This window comes from Poromitra crassiceps (genome assembly GCF_964638095.1).
Source record: "Poromitra crassiceps genome assembly, chromosome: 21".
NCBI lineage: Eukaryota > Metazoa > Chordata > Actinopteri > Beryciformes > Melamphaidae > Poromitra > Poromitra crassiceps.
Window position 1 is genome coordinate 22,657,274 of NC_139638.1, and position 14,547 is coordinate 22,671,820.

The following is a 14,547-nucleotide window of genomic DNA, read 5'->3' on the forward strand; positions in this document are numbered from 1 at the left end:
TTGTTTTTACCTTGCTTTTTTGCTGGTTCTATTCAAATGAGTGTCAAAAATGTGGACATACAGGGATCCAGGCCAGTAAATCCCAGATCTGAACTGGTTGTGTGAGAGGATTGCTACATGCAGGAGGTGCAGAGCTCCTCAGACAGACACTGCAGAGTCCAGAGAGCTTTTCTGATCTGTCTGTCTGCAACCTGACCTTCACTAATGTCACCATCAGCAGAGAAACACCTCACCACCACCACAGACAGCGAGGTGTTTCACAGCGACGGGGCGAAAAAACCATAAGCATTCTGGGTAAAGGACGACATGTTTATGAGATGCATATACATCCTGTTATGTCGGCTAAATATAGGTTTACAGAAGAAGCTACCGAGCTGAGTTTTAACCCCTGGGAGGTGTCTTTCCACTACATTAATGTTCACAATGTTATTGTTGAAAAATGTTTTACATAAATACTGTTGTTGAGATTCAATCAGATTCTACATTGACGTTCATGCCTTACATGAAAATTGAAATGTACATGTGTCACCTCAGTAATAAAGGACAAGCAATAGAGTCTAGAGGAGGGGGGGGGGTGATTTTGATCTTTGGACCTCAACGTACATACTGCTGACTGAGGACTTCAAGCAAGTCTTCAGATCAAAGATGGGGAGGGGGAGAGAGAGAGAGAGAGAGACACCACATTAGCAAGGGTTCCTCTAGTTGCAATTCTACACTAATCCCAGGGAGACGACGACGATCATTTGCTATTTCATGTCTGGGTCGTCCATACTGCAAGGTCAGACAGAGGAGCCCTGTGTCAGCCACTCCCTCCCTCTCTCTGACAGATGGTTACCTGACATCACCCACACACCCAGCCAGTCAGCCCAGCCTTTACTAGCGGAGCTCATATCAGTGCTGCTCTCTCACTCTTCTTCTTTTCTTTACAAAACCAACGCATTTCCTTTCTGCATTAAACAGATATATTATCTCGCTTGCTGATTTCATATTTATATCTCAAGCTGAACCACCACACAAAGAGAGAGAGAGAGAGACAGAGAAAGGAGCAGACCATCATAGAACACGTAACCTTGCTTCGAGGTCAGCCTTTCGTTCGTTGCAAAAGTCCTCAGATTGTCGCTTCTTAAAAGCGGACGGCTGTTAAGTGCAAAACGCAGAGCACTCGATCGTGACGTCTGGCCGTTCTTTTGTGCGGGCGAGAAGATAAGGACCAAGCAAGATCAGGAGGAGGTGACATCTCCACCACGTGAGCGCCGTCTTCGGGTTGTCATGGTGAGAAACTCTATCCGTACGGCTCGGTAGAAACGTCTCCTCCACTCACAATGCAGAGTCCTTCCTCCGTGCATTAACAGCATCTGTCCTGCATTTACCTTTCAGTCGTGAGTCTTCTCAGATATGTCTGTGACCTTCAGGGCTTTACATTTCTCCGTGCGCACAAAGCAACAAAACGTGGAGCTGGTAAATCCCTAAGCTGCTGCCGTGTGTGAAGGTTAGATAATGAATAGCCTCAGATAGTCACTCTCTTCATAAATGCCAGCACACAAGCAAAAACCAACCTTTTATAGTTGGGTTTTAATAGCTCAGTCTGTGTGAGATGGAACTGAGGTGGAACTGTGTGCACGTGACAAATACAAATAATAACGGAAGTAACATTTTTTTTCCAAGGATGAGACCAAACCCTGAAGCTTTCCTAGTGTGGCTACTAGCAAGCAGGACTGGGAGCTACCGAACCGAAACAGACTTGCAAGGCAAGGGTTCTCTGAAGACTATTGCTCAACCTGTGGTAGCGCAGTCACCTCACTTGGCCGCTCTCTCTTCTCGCTCACTCACTCACTCTCTCTGTCTCTCTCTCTCTCTCTCTGGGCTGACAGAATTATCTTCTGCATCAGAGGCAGAGGCAGGGCCAATGCTCAGAGGACTCCATTTCACACAGCAGCCCCACTGTGGCCAAGGAGACACACGCAGCCAATCACGCTGGAGTATCAGTGGCATTGGCCGTCCACCATTTTGTGCTCCTCAAGGTCTGTGCAGCCTGACTGTCCTGCTCTGCTGACTGGAGAGCAGCCTCTGCTAGCTCTCGCTGCTATCTTGTTACACAGATGGAACTGTTTAGCTTTCAGAGCACAGAGCACACTGGACCTGGTTGCACGCAGCTTCCCCTCCTGTCCGGTTCCTCTGCGGAGTGTCATGGCTGTCAGCAGTAAGCAGAAGTGGGGACGTGTGTTTGTGCTCAGTGGCAAAGACGTTCCACCGGTGGAGGAGCTTGTCTGCTCCTCGCCGGGCTAAAGACCACGTTCTAAAGAGATCCTAGGAGGATCATGCCTCCAAATATAGAGCTTTGACTCACTCACTTCCCCCCCCTGAGATACTGTGGGTTTAAACCAGAGCTTCAGGAGGAGACATCTGCAAAGGTTCAACAACATGGAGGAGCACACACACTCAAGTAAAAACACACTTTTATCAGCTCTAACTCAATCATCTCAAACATGTTTTAAAACAGGTTCTACGTACATTTTACAGTTTCACTAGAGAGATAAAATCCCATTTATAGATTAAGAACCAAGATAAAAACTCGGGGCGGTCCTCAGCAACACGGTTAATTAAATATCCCATCCGAAAATGATTAAGTGCACATTTTAATTGCAAGCCTTTAGGCATGATTATTTTAACAATTTTATGGGGGGAAGGAATAGGTAGATGTATTTGGTTTTCTCAAGAGGTTATCTTCCCTTGAGCTTGGAAAGAGCAATTCAGAAGAAAACACACAAGTAGGGTAAAACGAAACTGACTTTGTGTGCTACTAGTCTATTCAACATTACGAGGTTCACATGTTCACAGTCTGAACGATTTAAGATGAAAACATCTTCCATTCACATCTCCCACATGGAAGCAGACAGAACCATGGACTTGGACAAGCTAAATGCCATTGAAAAGACAGACACGCAACTGAAGGATGTCCAAGGACAGATCTTGGAGAGAAACCAGGAAGTGTTTTTCCACAAGGATAATTACTCCAGGGCCCCGTTCCAATACCCATACTTCCATACTATTTAGTAGGCAAAAAAAGATTTAGTATGTCCCAATACATAGTATGTCAGATGCAGTATGCCAAGAGTACCAGGATGTTGTACTACATCAGCTCCTATTTTGGAGTATGCATCGATGCATGCTTCACCAGCCAATCTTCCCCACAATCCTTTGCGCAGCAGGAAGTTATGTCTTCTTCTTCTTCTAATGTTATATGGCGGTTGGCAAACAACTTTTTGTGCATTACCGCCACCTACTGGAGTTACGTCGCACTGACTGAGCTGCGTGTTCATGAATGAGATAATTAACTTTAAGAAAGCCTTGAAATATGTTAAAACCAAACAAGCATGGTGTATACCAAAACATGCATATATTGATTCCTGTTTAGAACTCTGACTTAATGTTTTTGCTTTATTTATTTTATTTTGTTTATTTGATTGTCTGTTCCAATTTTGTAAATGTTTAGTCTGAATTTTTTGTATAATGTACTGTTTGTTACTGCCAGACTTTGTTTATTGAATTAAAAAAAAAAAAAAAAAAAAAAAAAAACTCAAATGTGGCGCTGCGGACGTCGGCGGAAGTGAGCAAGAGGTCGGAGTTCAGGAAGCTCACGTGACGACAGATGTAGTGTGTCCCAATAGTATGCATTTTGCATGCATGCTGCACACTACAATCCATACTTTGTGAGGGCAGCGGCAGTACATAGTACAAGAAAGAAGTACAAGTATGGGTATTGGAACGGGGCCCAGGAAACCTTACATTCCATGCAGGCATGTAGTCCGTGTCTCCTAGGGAACTATTTCCTGAAGTAAACCGATCGCCTGTTGTTGTTGTCTAAACTAACAGTTATCTCAGGGAACATGTTGTTGATGTTTGTAAGTTTCCTATCAATTCTACATTATAACACAGACTATACAGATTGTCTGCTCTCTGCAAATTCATTGCACGAGGTACCAAACTTTACAAAGTCAATAGATCACTAGTGGTCAGTAAATGAGGTATTGTTATGAAATGTATGATGTGACTAGCATAACTGTTGTATACAATATTCTACAGTATATTACCGTTCCTTCATATCATCATGACCTGTATCTCACTACTATTACTATAATAAGGCAAGGGGTTCCGCGCGGTGCATGGTGTGGCTCGTAGGGATGCAGTGGTATACCATTTGAAGGTATACCACAGTTTGAAAACGTCACGGTATCAAAACCACTAAGATTTGCCGCCATACCTTCCCCACGGTATCAGCTGTTTCCCCAAAACAAAGTGCCCAGGTCGCTTGCAGAGTGCAGCTTACCCCTCCCCCTGGCTGCATGCCTACCTAGACTAGATCACAGTAGAGAGGAGCCGCAAGGACCCCCCTGAACTTTCCCCCATCTAAAAAGACGACGTCGGCTGTATGGGAATATTTCGGCTATTGTAAAAAACACAAATGGTCCGCAATACCGCGATACCGTGGTATTTTTGTCCAAGGTTATCATACTGTCAAAAACTCATACCACTGCATCCCTAACGGCTCGGCGCACATTTGCTCAACTGCTCAACTGCGCAACTGAGCACGCCAAGTGTGCGAGGCATGCTAGAAATGAATGCGCAAAGTGCATGATATTTCTAGTTCAAATGATGGATCTGTAAATACTATAATAATGATTTAATGCAGTGGTTCTTAACTGGTCTAGCCTCACAACCGAAATTCTTCCTTAATTTTTAAGTCATGACCCAAATTTCAGATTTGGACCCCTTTGAAAATGGCCTCGCCAAAATGTAGCCTACATTTGGAGCGTTATTTAGCTCCCTTCCTGACAAGATAGCAAGAAATGGTTGGTATCAATGGACGCCTTAGGTCTTCTAGTTTCACATGATAGCGGAATCGCCATTCTAGCTACAAGTGAGCCCGCTACAGCCTCTGAGAAACGACCGCACATCCGCGAGCCACTCAAGACGGACCCGCGAACCACTTTTGGGTCAGGACCCAGCAGTTGAGAAACACTGATTTAGGGGCCCTTTACACAAGGACGGTTTCCTTGGGGCTCGTGCATGAGCCCCTCGTGCGACAAGCAACGCCCCGTTGACCATCACACTGCCACCTAGCGACCTGGCATGTACATTACACCGTTTTAAAAATTCAACAGCGCTCATGTAAACAAGGAAAAGGTGTGAAGTAAACACTATTGTGTCGTTTCTTCCAGAAACTGTCCTCGTGCAAAGGGCCCCCCAATGGAACTATGTTTTCTATTGCTGGCTATGAAGCACATTAGCTATTGAAGGGTTGTCTCTCCTCTCACATCTCTGCCAAAAGTCTAATATATATATATATATATATATATATATATATATATAATTCTTATCTGCCCTGTTCCCTAAAACTAAAACTAAAATAAAAAAAATATATAAAATAATAATAATAATAATAATAATAATAATAATAATAATAATAATAATAATAATAATAATAATAATAATAATAATAATATTATATATATTATCATTATTATAAAATAGGTAGGGCTGGGTAATTAACCGAAAATGTATCGAAACCGAAATTTATAGAACCTATAACAACTGACTTAATCTTGCTCATGTCAATTAATTCGGTTAATACTTTCCCCAAAGTGTGTGTTCATGAACTGTACCCTTAAAAATATATATATATGTTGTGTTCAGTGTGCCTGCCTACGCCCCGTCCAACTAGCGTTAGGCCGCGTTCAGGCGTCAGAACAAAGCTGTCAGCATGGAGGATGACATGAGCGAAAACACAGGCGAACAGTACAGTACCTACAGAACAGATCTTGTCAGGGACGTATGAGGGCAGTGTTTCAAAAAAGCGTAGAAAATAAATAATCGTTCATTAATCGTAATCGAGGTAAACGTGAAATAATCGTGATATTGATTTGAAGTCATAAAAAAAAAATATTACAAGAGAAGACTATGAGATGCGCAGAAGGGTTTCTTGTAAATGCTGTTCAGTGGACAACTGCCAGAAAATGCTGCATTGCTGACTTCCTTCTAACCCTGACATGGCAGTTACTACAGTTACAGGGAGTGGGTGAGGTTACAGGCTAGTCAGGATGGAGGATTTCAGACTGACCAAGACAGAGTGAGGAGGCATGGACAAACAGTGGAAAACTCTGAGTCTGAGTTTTACTCTTGTAGAAATGTTGGTAGAAAGACTCTGTGATGTTGATCTTTGGGAAAGCTGTTGGTGTGAGTATTTAGCTTAGAGGTGAACGAGCCAGGTTCCTCTCCAGGTGCGCCCGGGCCGACACAGCCTCTCGAGGCGACTCAACAAGTTTGAGAAGGAAAGATGAGAGACCTATCAATATTAACTTACCACTGAGACCTCCTTTCCAAGCCCTTCAATATTTAATGCGCCTTGGACAGCTCTGTTGCCTGGTAGGCCCGAGCCAGTGGATCCCTTCTACAAGACCACTCCTGTTCCTGCTCAATGAAGGCCTTGTCCACTGGCACCACCACACTGCCCAAGGAACGGGCGTCTCCAAAGAATTCTGGATTTTTCCACCACAGGCAGCTCAAGGCTGAGAGAGAGCAGCTTCACTCAGTCTTATTAGAGGAAGGAATGAAGCCTGCATTGAAGCTATGCTGTAGCTTCTTGACCCAGGGGTTCCCAACCTTTTTTGGGCTTGTGACTCTACTTTGACGTCACAAAAATCTAGGGACCCCGAGACATTCAAATTCCGGTACACCATCGATAATATCGCCAGTGACCTCATCAGTGATGTCACATAGTATGCTTATCCCCCCCCCCCCCCCCCCCCGCAGAATTCTGACTTTAATCTGAGAATTCTGACTTTAATCTCAAAATCCTGATAAAGTTATAATCTCAAAGATTTTCATCTAAAAAAAAAAAAAAAAAAAAATCAGTCACTCACAATGTTGATTTTTTTTTTTTTTTTTTTTATTCGTTTATTTGTCAGGGACAATGCAAGAATCATTGTCATCAAGTTACAAGAACATGAAACATATGCGATGCATATAGGATATCTAGCCAAGGCTAATTTGCAATCCCTGTCCCTGGGGGGACAGGGAGGAAAGATTTTTGATTTTTTTTAAGTAAACAAATCGCAAGTGACCTAATCATCTTTGGTAGGCTACTATTAACTCATTGAATGCCATGGACGGACATGTTCGTCATTTCAATTAGTAACGTAGAGTGCCAAGGACGGACATGTTCGTCAATTGCGTTTTTTGACGGTGGGGCGTCGATCAAAGCCTTCTGCCTCTCCTGTACAAATATTATAGCTATTGGAGGTCTATAACCTATTTTACAGAACCCTTAGGTGGCGACAGTGCTCTCCAGGTTAACAGAAAGGCAGAGAAAAACAGAGAATAAGTCATTGAGGAAACGGAAATCACATCGCATCCGTATGCATCGATATGCATGAAGCGTTTTAACGTTAGATGTGCCTGCAACAGGCAGCAGCCAATCTGCTCCCACAATTGAGGTCCTCCACTGCTGCGACAGCCCATTCGCATGATCATCGTTATTATTCTCAACTGGAAGCATACAGTAGTAGCCGGTGACAAACACACGCGGAAAAAGCTGGATGTCGCCGCGCACCCTTCACAGTGCAGTCAGAGCAAACTCAGCAGAGAGCCACCTCCCATACAGGGAGGAGTGTGCAGTTGAGGCGAGGCGAGGCGAGGCGGGGCGGGGGGGGGGGGGGGGGGGAGAGCAGCACACAGCCACACAACACCCAGACAGACCCAGGCAGCAGGACAGGGTTGGCAAACGCAAGCCAGAATATCCGATGCCCACCAGCAGCAAGAAGCTGCAACCAGCAACGCACGCAGGGGCCAGCTAAAATAACCATATATATATGGTTGCAGCTAAAAATATTATTCTGCCAAACAAAATTCCCTGGCCTAAACTGTTTTATTGAAGGAAATTATTTTTGAGGTGTGACTACATTAGAAAAGATTAGCTTCAGAGTCAGTGATGTGCTTGAAATGTTTAATTTCACAAAAGGCCAATTATCTCAGCTTCTAGGAAAAAATTACTGATTTTGGATGAATCAAGCTATCTTCTCCGGCTCATAACTAAAGAACGGAAAATGGGATCAATAAACTTTTTTTTGCAGATGATAGAATAGAGTCTCATCGTTCTTTGTGTGTGTTCAGTGTTTACAGAGTAATATCACACAATATTCTGTGGGCCTCGAGAAATCACTGAAAACGCTCTGAAACTCTGGCACTGGGAGCGTCCGTTCTCCAAAAGTGGCTGGCACTCAATGAGTTAAATTGTGTGGTGTAAGAAAAAAAAAAAAAAAAAAAAAAAAAAACACAGGCGACCCTATATGAATTCCAGACGACCCCACTTAGGGTCGCGACCCTAAGGTTGGGAACCACCGTCCTAACCTGTGAGAAAGCCAGTGCAGTGGTGATGGCTTGATTTATCTTACTGGACGAATTGACAGAATAGCAAAAGATCATCTTCATTTCAGGCAAAACCAGGTCCCCCCCTGTATGTCTGCCGTGTGAACGTTGAAAGGAATATGGAAGACAGATCACAGAAGCGCGATGAGCTATATCTGCTGCGCTGCAAACACAGCTGCTTCTCCAAACAAGAGAAGCCAAGGTTGAAATGCTAAAGTTCTGATTGAAAGCCAAGAGGAGGAACCAGTTTAGCAGTGGTGTATGTAACGTGGCAACTGACAACAGAAACTGGAAAGACACCTCCTCGAGCCACCAGCCACTTCCTTGTATTGTCGAAGTGAAACCTTTAAGTGCCCGTTGCCTTTTTATTTTTTCAAACAAACAGGCCCACCTAGTTATACGCCGTTTAATTATTCAGCGGCTGCTGCTAACAATGCCCAGTTTTGATAATGCAATCCAATGAGATGAAAATGAAGGAATGTGTGTATGGTGTGTGAGAAGTGTGTGTCCGGGTCAGTTAAAATGCCAGAGAGGATGTTTTCTGCTATCCGATGACTTTTGGAGCTCGAGTGTTTCTGTACACTTACGAGCGTAGCAGTGGAGCCAGGCTGCATCTCATGAGCCGTGCATCATGTCAAGAAAGCACTCAGTGGAGCCTTTCAATTGGCTTTCTGTGTGTGTCTCTCTGCCTTCTCCTCTGCCCTGCAGGAACAGAGGCATGAAGGAGTGCATCACAGAGTGAGAGAGTGAGAGAGGGTGACCTTCTCCACTGCCCTGCAGGTACAGAGGCATGAAGGAGTGCATCACAGAGTGAGAGAGAGAGGGAGACCTTCTCTACTGCCCTGCAGGAACAGAGGCATGAAGGAGTGCATCACAGAGTGAGAGAGAGAGGGAGACCTTCTCCTCTGCCCTGCAGGAACAGAGGCATGAAGGAGTGCATCACAGAGTGAGAGAGAGAGGGAGACCTTCTCCTCTGCCCTGCAGGAACAGAGGCATGAAGGAGTGCATCACAGAGTGAGTGAGAGAGGGAGACCTTCTCCACTGCCCTGCAGATACAGAGGCATGAAGGAGTGCATCACAGAGAGTGAGAGAGTGAGAGAGGGTGATCTTCTCCACTGCCCTGCAGGTACAGAGGCATGAAGGAGTGCATCACAGAGTGAGTGAGAGAGGGAGACCTTCTCCACTGCCCTGCAGATACAGAGGCATGAAGGAGTGCATCACAGAGTGAGAGAGTGAGAGAGGGTGACCTTCTCCACTGCCCTGCAGGTACAGAGGCATGAAGGAGTGCATCACAGAGTGAGTGAGAGAGGGTGACCTTCTCCACTGCCCTGCAGATACAGAGGCATGAAGGAGTGCATCACAGAGTGAGAGAGTGAGTGAGAGAGGGTGACCTTCTCCACTGCCCTGCAGGAACAGAGGCATGAAGGAGTGCATCACAGAGTGAGTGAGTGAGTGAGAGAGGGTGACCTTCTCCACTGCCCTGCAGGAACAGAGGCATGAAGGAGTGCATCACAGAGTGAGAGAGTGAGAGAGGGTGACCTTCTCCACTGCCCTGCAGGTACAGAGGCATGAAGGAGTGCATCACAGAGTGAGTGAGAGAGGGAGACCTTCTCCACTGCCCTGCAGGTACAGAGGCATGAAGGAGTGCATCACAGAGTGAGAGAGTGAGAGAGGGTGACCTTCTCCACTGCCCTGCAGGAACAGAGGCATGAAGGAGTGCATCACAGAGAGTGAGAGAGTGAGAGAGGGTGATCTTCTCCACTGCCTTGCAGGAACAGAGGCATGAAGGAGTGCATCAAAGAGTGAGTGAGTGAGTGAGGGTGACCTTCTCCACTGCCCTGCAGGTACAGAGGCATGACGGAGTGCATCACAGAGTGAGACAGTGGTGTGTCCAGACCATTTTGACTGGGGTGGCCCAGGTGGGGCGCAGACTCAAGCAAGGGTGGCACTGAGTGCGGCATTTATGGAGGATGTAGAAATGTTTTCCCTCTGCAAAATTTGGAGCATTATTTACCCCCCTTGCCAACTGGCTAGAATAACATGTTTGGTAGCAATGGATTCCTTAGGTTTTCTAGTTTAATATGATATCAGTACCTTCACTCTAGCTTTAAAAATGAGCCTGCTACAGCTTCTGAAAGACAGTCATGTCGGCCCCAGATGCCAGCAGCACCCTCAGGATTTTGGGGTGGCACCTGAGGTGGTGGCCAATTAGATTTCAGGGCAGGTTGCCACTGCCACCCCTGGCCTCTGGCTAGAACTGCCCCTGAGTGAGAGAGGGTGACCTTCTCCACTGCCCCAGGTACAGAGGCATGAAGGAGTGCATCACAGAGAGAGTGAGACTCTGCCTTCTCCACTGGCATGAAGGAGTGCATCACACAGTGAGTGTGAGAGAGAGGGTGTGAGAGTGTGAGACTGAGAAAAGGCATCAGAGTGATGAGCACCACCACGGCACCACCACTTCCTTCCAGCATACAAAACCATCACAGAAGTGTCTCTAGTGTCATCCTCTCTACCTCTGTCTTTCAAGCAAAACGGTTGCTTTTTAGTGTACGTGATCCTGAAATAGCTTTGTAGAAATCCTGTTATGTCACTAACTTTGCCCTAAAGTATCTAGCACATAGTTTAGTAACTGTGCCGTCACCTTAGACCTGAACTGCAATAAAGCAAAAATATGTATGAAATATTTATGCAGGAAAAGGTCAATTTCAACTAGGTTGATTTGGATTGACTGAGTGGCACATAATAAAAATAAAAATTAGTCGGTCACACACCAAGACCATAAAAATACAATTACACCTACACGTGTGAGCATAAACAACATGACTGTGTAAAAAAAAAAGTATGTTATTGCCTCTACTTCAGAAATTAACTCATTCACAAATGTAGCCTATAGCTTGTAGAGACTGGAACAAATCAATATTTGAATAGCAATAAGACAAACTGCTGCTCAATTAACCACTGCTACTGGAGGAAAAACAAACAGCCTGGGCCTACATGACCATAACTGATGAGTTGAACTTAAATACCCATAGATTATCCATGACTGCCGCATGAATGAGCTATGAAATATTTTCTGAAGATTGGGAGAGTCAAGAATTAGCTGTGTAAGGTCTGTGACCGTTAGTATAGGAAACGCAAGTGCAAAACTGAGATTACAGGTCTGCTAGTCTGTGTGTGTCCTACTGATAATCTGAGCTGGCTTGGAGGAGGTTTCTCCTCATCTAAAAACATGCTGATCAAATCCCCGGCCCTTAAAACACTGGTTCTGATTCGCAGAACATCCTTCAAAGCAGAGCAGCACATCCAGAGCGACCCGTCTGTGAAGCAAACGCCGACCACAGCAGATTCCTGCCCCAGACGTCCTCTCAGCAGCTCCTCCTTGAGAACCTGTTTGCCCTGCTGCCACGCCAGCGAGAAGGAGCATCGCCACCATTTTGATTGCTCTTCTTCTCCTCAGCCCTCAGCGTTGTCGCAGCACAGTGTGTGTCAAGCTCAGTCTCCTTGTCAGCAAGATTTCACACAGCGGCCAGGGGAACTGCAGAGCACAGCCACACACACAAACACACACACTCGCGCGCGGGCACACACACAAACAGGCGCGCGCGGGCACACACACACACACATACACACACAGCAACTCCCACGCACACAGCAGTGGAAACACACCTACCTCCCTCACTCTCCTGACAGTCAGGTCTCCACAGAGACCTTCAGGATATAATTTATGAAAAAGTCACTATGGCTGACCACTGTCCAGTAGCCATTATATCATTACCTTAAGTGTGTTGTAAATTACACCTCATTTATAAACTACCAACAACCAAATCCACTTAGTCTCAATCACTTTTGAATCAATTAGAAAACTTGTAAAACACCACAGGAGGTGTGTGTGTGTGTGTGTGGGGGGGGGGGGGGTACTATCATGTAATAACAGGTGTGTACGCATGCATGGAGCCCAAAAAGCAGAACAGGTGTATATCCAGGTATCCACCACCACTTCTCAAATAAGGTCTACAAATGAAAAAAACAAAATATATAAATCAAAATAGCTTATAGTTTTTAGATTAAATCCACCAGACAGCGTGTAGATAACGGCAGTTGAACCCCAATCTGACACACGCACAAGAAACTTATCCGAAAACAAACCGGGGAGAATCATCTTGAGAACTTCCTTTAGGAAACTATCTCTGCAAGAGCAATCTCACACAATCTCACGGCGTGTGTGTGTGTGTGTGCGTGTGTGTGTGTGTGTGTGCGTGCGTGCGTGCGTGTGTGTGTGTGTAAGGACCACTTTGTTGAACATTAACTACCTGCAGGCTAAAACGCTGCATTATTCAGCATTAAAATTCCTATCTCATCTCCATGTGTCCCTCGGACATCACATCGCAGACGCTGTCCAACAAACGGTCTTAACGAAGTCAATCTTTCATATTCCATTAAAAGGTTGCATGACATGTCATGGAAGAGGGGGGGGGGGGTAGGTCAAAATCTGTTTAATCATTATGTAAATTAAATCAATACATGTATTATGTGTGTGTGTGGGGGGGGGGGGGGAGGTAAGTTAACCTTGACTTTTACTCCACAGTCCTCCTCTAAAATGATCTAACCTCACTTTCCTGAGTTCTCCTGCAGCCATAAGCAGACAAACTTCCGAGCTAAAGGGAAAAAAATCAAGCCAGAAGAAGACACACAGATAACACAGTGACTGAGCTATGTCTTTGAATAGAGACAACCTTTGTTCTGGCATCAGGGATCCTGCCTGTCTGACTCCTCTCTCTCTGGGGCTCTCCTTGGAGACTCATCTGCCTTCCTCCATTTTATATGGAGAAGAAGCCCTACTCTAGTATGACATACCTGACTCCAGTTCAGACCACTGACAGCAGCCAGCAGCAGCCAAACTGCGCTGCTTACATGCGTTTCACCACCAGAGATAGCGAGATACAGCTCCTCCAAGCCGGTGGAGAACCGTCTCAAATCAGACATTTCTCTCCTGAATAGTGTGGTGCTTGTGGGAGGAGGGAGGGGGGAGCACGTAGCCTTCCACTGGACATGGTGAAGTGGTGACTGGACGTGGACGTCCACAGATCAGTGGCGGCGGCTATAATGCCCAGCTACACTGCCTCCTCCTGTGTCGCTAATGGAGGCTGCCTGGAGGAGCAATCCGTGCAATGGCTTCTCCATGAAGAAGCTAGCAGCGCACAACAACATGCACCTAGGCTAATACCCCCAGACTGACCACACCACACCATAACCAGACATGTCACAATAACAAACCACTCACCGACCAACCCCGGTGCTGAAATATGTTAGCAGCAGCTAACGTTAACGCAACCACCACGTCCATTCCCAGCTTGTGTCACTTTGACAACAAACCGAAAGGCGACATACTAGCAAAGAAGGAAGCGATATTACTGCTGCTGGAAGCTAGAAGACCCACTTGACTTTGGGCTACATGGTGCCCCAGCCCCGGAACATACACCCACCCCGGCTATTCTGAATCTCTCCCCGGCTTCCTCTAACCCCAAGTCGGGCTGGACCTGAAGTAAAAAGAAGCCTCTCTCCTTTCTTTCCAGGTCATTCACGAGGCAGCTCTCCAAAGCGAATTATATCCCATGTTCTACCATACCCGACGTTCTCGTTGTAGAGACCTTGAAAGCCCTGCTACACTACTACAATCTTGGCCGAAACTGGAAATAATAATAATAAGACCCAAACAACTCACTGGTACAATCTTCTCCTCAAGCGGTCTTCCAAAAAGTTGTCCTCCGTATTTCATGCGTGTGTGCCCGCTGGTCGCTCTAATGGATGATCGCCATCTTCCCTGCTTCTCCTTTGCTGCAGCTGCAGATGACCTGAGATCCGTCTGTCTCTGAATAATGAGCAGCAACCACACAGACAAGGAAGACAATCTGCAAAGCGCCCGGCTACACAAAGAAGTTTGGGAGACTAGCAAGCACCAGAGGGTGCACAAGAGTTTACCACGACGAGACGAGGAGGGAGCAGCAGCAGCAGCAGCAGCAGCAGGGTGGACAACGGCTCTGTAGTCTGAGAAGCTCATCCTTCACCTCCAGACTGAACGTGCCTTATCTATCAGCGGCTCGGAGGAGTGGACCACCAGGCAGC

General features: G+C 45.9%; 1 protein-coding gene across 1 annotated transcript in view; it reads right to left on the reverse strand.

Moving 5' to 3' along the window:
• The window catches only part of znf462 (zinc finger protein 462), an 80,223-nt gene extending 65,944 nt beyond the window's left edge, over positions 1 to 14,279 (reverse strand). Inside the window, exon 1 of the mRNA XM_083657704.1 lies at positions 14,147 to 14,279. The gene's annotated coding sequence lies outside the window, so the exon portion shown is untranslated. The remainder of the gene's footprint in view (positions 1 to 14,146) is intronic.
• Between the last annotated feature and the right edge of the window lie 268 nt (positions 14,280 to 14,547).